Raw genomic sequence first — 5,598 nt, 5'->3', positions numbered from 1 at the left:
ATTAATAAACCTAATGCTTTTAATATCTGTGGTGCATCAGCTTTGGGTGGGTTTTTAATGATTCCTTCCATTAAGTGGAGACGAATGTCAACAGGATTGCTTAAAAGGGAGATCCAAAGCCTCAGCATCCCCTCATCCCAAACTGCCCCACAGGCATAGCCATTCTTTCTGTCCCATCCCAGAAGCACCTGCCCCATGATGGTGGAGCTCCTGATACCTAGCTCATGCCTATGGAGGCCTCCCTGGCTGCCCTCTCACTTGCTTTTCTGTCCATCCTTAGCTCTTTCAAAGCCAAAGTCTTTGTCTTGGTACTAAAGTCTTTTTTGCACTAGAAATGGCCATGTGAGGGGAACTTTGGGGAAACAGTAGGCAGTAGGAAGCAGCCACAAATGCAGGTGGTCAGGTGACACCAGGCATTTCCCAATAGGGTGCCAGTGAGACCATCAGGGGGCTTCTTCTGTCACCAGGCTGCTCTGTTCAGGGGCTCCACTGCACTGGCTGGCAGATGCCAGGACTGTTTCCAGGTAGTGTTCACCATGGCTCCATTAATCAGGACAGGAATATGGGCAGGGTTTGGAGCGACTCACAAGGATCACATAAAGATCACTGGGTAGTCACTGATGACCAGGAAGTGGGGCTTCTGGAAGCTAAATGACATCTGAATGATCAACCGGAACACACACTAGCCTTGGTGCTAAACATGGTCTGACGGCCTGTGCGTACAGCCGCTGTGCTATACTGCGCATTCGCAGTCAGCACATCACAGCGATGAGCGGAGGTGCAAAGGGGGAGCTGGGTGGGTCTGGGTCTGTGTTCTCAGAGCCTTTAGTATATCAAAGTCCATTTTTAATATCCAAGGGGGTTATAGTATGTGTTTTAATTGTATTTGACCACGTAACTGTTCTTAAAGTATCTCTTAGAATTACTATTCTATAAAGTTTTCTTTGTTAAATACTAGTATAGTGAAAAGGACCACAGGCTTTGGAGACATTTGGGCCTTGATTTTGCTCCCAGCTCCATCACACGACAGCTATATGAACTTAGGCATATCACTTGCCATCTCTAATTCTCATTTTCATTCCCTCTGTAAAACGCAAAGATTCACCTTTTACAAATTATTATTATTATAGCAGTAGACCTGGAGAAAGAGGAAGCTTTCAGAGATTGTGGCAGAGGCAGGTTGGCTATTCTCCAATGTGCTCACCTTCCCCCCAGGACTACACTTCCCAGGCTCCCTTGCGCTTGTGTGAGGCCCCCATCTTTAGTTCTGGTTAATGGGTTCTGGCGATGCTAGCAGCAAGTCCACTTCCAAGTCCAGCCTATAAAACCCACAAGCAGCATGATCTCTCCCCCCAACCCCCGCTGTTTCCTCTCCTCTTCTCTCCCCTCTCTCTCCCCTTCTCTCCCCTCTCTCTCCCCTTCTCTCCCCTCTCTCTCCCCTATCCCCCATTGACTGGATGTAATGGATTCTGAGACAGTGGGGCAGAACCTTAAGGAGGAAGGTACTTATGGGATCCCTGATTCACCTCTTGAAGGAGAACCTCCCAGGACAGTCTCCCAGCCAAGAGTGCCCATCCAGGCAAGGCATGAGCAAGAAACAAACATACATTGTGCTGATCCACTGATATGTTGAGAGGCTTTGTGATATTCCTATGGTATGGAATTCCTATTCCTGGGGCGTGAATGGAAATCCTAGAGCACAATGCCTAGTAAATGCATAACAGATGGTAGCTGCTGGGGCTGCTATTGAGATTATCATTATTGTTTTTGTTACTAGTGTTGCAGAGATATACTCAGAAAGGAATAGCTTCTTGTGATTCTGCAAAAATGTCAAGGAAGTCAAATTCCCAGGTACACTCATGTCTCCCAGTGGGTTTATCAGCCCTGTGTTGTATGACTGTAAAGCGCTGATTCATTGCGTTAGTCAGCTTGGGTTGCCACCACAAAGTGCCACAGTCTGGGTGGCTTAAAAAACAAAGGCTTATTTTCTCATAGTCCTGGTGGTTAGAAGTCCAAGATCAAGGTGTGAGCACCTTGCCTTGGTCTTATAGATGGCCACCTTCTCCCTGTGTCTTCGCATTAGAATTTGGGGGGGTAGGGACCACAACTCAGCCCCTAATAATCACCAACTTGTGACTCTGTCTTCCAAAGAGTTAAAGAAAACTTGTCCAGATAATAGCCATATTGTCTTAGGCCATTTTCTGTTGCTTATAACAGAATACCTGAAACTGAGTAATTTATAAAGAAAAGGAAGGTATCTCTTACAGTTTTGGAAGCTAAGAAGTGCAAGCGGAGGGGCCGCATCTGGGGAGTGCCTTCTTGCTGGTGGGGACTCCCTGCAGAGCCCTGAGGCAGCGGCAGCCAGCGCAGGCGTCACGTGGCTGAGGGGGCTAAAGTGCTAGCTCAGGTCTCTTGCTCTTCTTGTCAAGTCACCATTTCCACTCAATGATAACCCATTAGTCCACTGATTCATGAATGGATTAATCCATTCATGAGGGCAGAGCCCGTGTGACCTAATTGCCTCTTACAGGCCCCCCCCGAATACTGCCATCTTGGGGATTAACTTTCAACACCAGTTTGGGGTGGGAAAAATATTCAAACCAGAGCACTTGTACTCTTACTGGATCACAAACAAGTCAACTTCTCTACTCCAACTTATTCTACAAGTGTCACTTTTACTCTCTCTACGTGGTGACACTGCTTTGTTGTGGGACAATGGAAAAAATGCATATAGCAAATATAACTGGTTTCCCCCTCAGTTATTCAACCAAAATGCGTGTGATGTACTCATTTAGATGTAAAAGGAAACGAATTTCAGACAAAATTCCTGCTGAGGAGAAAATAAAGGTAACCCCCTATTATGATTCAGTTATCCTTTAATTATTGCGTTACATTATGTGAGGATATGTGGCAGGCACTTGTTCAAAGGGAAACCAGAGTCTCTGGGGTTCACACAGATTTTTAGAAGCATATCTGGGAAGGGATTTTTTTTAAATAATTTTTCAGGTTCTAAAATTGTTGGAAAGCCAGAAAACAGACTTGAAGAAGAATGAAATGTTGTATTACCTTTAGAAATGGTTACATTCTAGAAAAATCACTCATCAGGTAGATTTTTCTTCTATCAGTGCAATTTATTTTTAAGGCACCAGGAGGATTCGACACTGAACGCAAAGATACTATATATGTTGTTATAGAGTACATACTTATTCTGTGGTTTGTCCTCCCCCAGCCTCCGCTGCTGTTCAAGCAGAAATGTCTTCAGTGATCTAGCCACAGCAAGGAATAGCACTCACCAGCAAGTGAAACCTTGAACTCATGGCTTTCCAGCACCCGAAAGATCTCGGTTGGAAGAAAGGCATATTTAGGAAGCATTGCCTGAGTGCTTTGTAGTCTTTTTGTTTCTCTTATCTAGATACTCTCAAAGTGTGAGCTAAACATAAAATCCTAAGTCCTCTGCTAACTGAATGGACAAGCCCCCCACCCCGCCATGAAACATCAGCAAACTGATTTCCCATCCATGAGGGGATGGGAGAGAGAGAGCACGATTACAATGCATGGTTTCCCTTCATGATATTCAGGACTCTTCCTATAACTTGTTGAATATGTATATTTGACCACCCTCACTGAATATAAAATCTTGCTCCCTTTGTCTGCCCTGGAAGCACGTGTGCCTGGTGTCTAGCCGGGGCTCTGCTTTCCAACCTGTTGGAATGGCGGCACAACAGGTCGCTACCCTTTATCGGAAATGAAGCTCTCCTTTTCCCAAAGCATAAACTTCGTTAATTGTTTATTTTTAGCTAACAAAAGTAATCCTTGGATTAAGCCAGACAAGCAAAACCCCTTCTCACCTGGACTATATTCTTGCGCTCCCATCCTATAAAGTACAAGAGAAGTTATGGCCTCACAATGAAGGATCAAAGAGAAACTGCACAGGCCTGGAACACACCCTGGGGTGAAGATCTCATTGTGGGCCAACAACAGTGCTGTTACATGCATCGAGAGTGCATTATCTGCTCAGCACTGTTCTGACTTCATAGAATATAGGATTTTCCCAGACCCATTATAAATTTTACAACAGCAAGTTTTACATGCCTCGTTCACTGGGCTATTTCTCCAGTGCACATCACAGGGCTTCAAAAAATACATTATCCACTCTCCACAACAACCCTGAGAGGTATTCTCTCCATTTTAGAGAAGAGGAAAATAAGGCCCAGAGAGGTTGAGGCTTGCGGGGGTTTCACATCTTGTGAGAGAGAGACTTGAGACCCAGTCCAGGTCCAGTACCGCCCTTAGACGCAAGCAAGGGCAGGGCCTCTGCCCCAGACCTGGCTCTGCAGGGACCCTGCACTCTGCAGCGCCCCCTTCTGCAAGAATTTCTACGTCCCCCTGCAGTGCCTGGGGCTGGCTGGGGGGGAACAGTGCATTCTGGGGGATATCTCTCTCCTGTACGTGGCCCCACATGAGCACTGGTCCCATCTCTACTTTTTGGGGTGTTCCTGACACTCTGTTCTCCAGATGGGGTCAACTAGATGTCACTAGGATCTCAAACTTATGCCTATGGGGTTGTCCCAGGGCCCCATGACTGAGCCCCTGTTCAAGTGGATCACACATTCCCAGTGTGGTAAAGTCCTCAAACTATGCAGGGTAAGGGACAGACATTCCTTGCACAAATGAGATGCTCTTCTCACTTTTCCCACAGACCCCTCACCTCTCTGTGCTCCCTGCTGCAGGCAGGTGTGTGGAAAGCACCTAGGAGGACATCCCATTCCAGTGATGCAGTCATTACAGCCTGAAGAGTTTAAGAAAAGGCAGTGTTGGAAGATGTGCTGCTCTATGTTCATGATATAAAATTCTGAACAGTAAATCTCACGTGGCCTGAAATAAATTGCCATTCATATTTTCCTGCACATTCTGGGCAAGACTTGGATATGTGGTCATCATCCACAAGGCACAGTGGACCACCTTAGCGAGAGTGGTGAGAACTGGTATTCCTAGGTTGTCCCATGAATGTTCCGGTGTCAGGTGCGATGAGGAAATGAATGGTCTGAGGAACGGCAGAGGCAAGATCTACATTAATTCATTACAAAACAGTTTCTCCAAAAGCAGGTATTGTGAATAATGGTGGAAGACACAGAATTATACAGAAATGGTGTGTTTGACAATAAGAACAACAAAGACATGGTTCCTGGACCCAAACAGGGTAAGGCGGTGCCTGACCCTCTGAGGAATCTTCATGTGCACGGATAGGAGTATACGCAAACATTCAAGATCTTCTTTTCGATTCATGAAGTCCAAAGTCTTCCTCAGCAAGTCACCATGCCTCATATGGGCTCATGAATTTTGAAAGTCACATTTTTATTGTACTTCTTTTGATTTTGGAAACTAAAAACTTCAGACAGAAATGGAGAGGAGTAAGGATTTCCAGGGTAAAGGGCATGGTATAGAACAGAATTTGCCTACAAATCTATGATTCCTATATATGTGGTAGTACAATGCGTTTAGTTGGTTTTTAATATATTTTATTTTTAGATCAGTGTTAGGTTCACAGCAAAATGGAGCTTAGAGTTCCCAGACACACATGCACACTCTCCCACCATC

This window comes from Propithecus coquereli, unplaced genomic scaffold, assembly GCF_000956105.1.
Source record: "Propithecus coquereli isolate 6110/MARCELLA unplaced genomic scaffold, Pcoq_1.0 Scaffold217, whole genome shotgun sequence".
NCBI classification, from domain to species: Eukaryota; Metazoa; Chordata; class Mammalia; order Primates; family Indriidae; genus Propithecus; species Propithecus coquereli.
Note: the sequence above shows the minus strand (reverse complement) of the source record.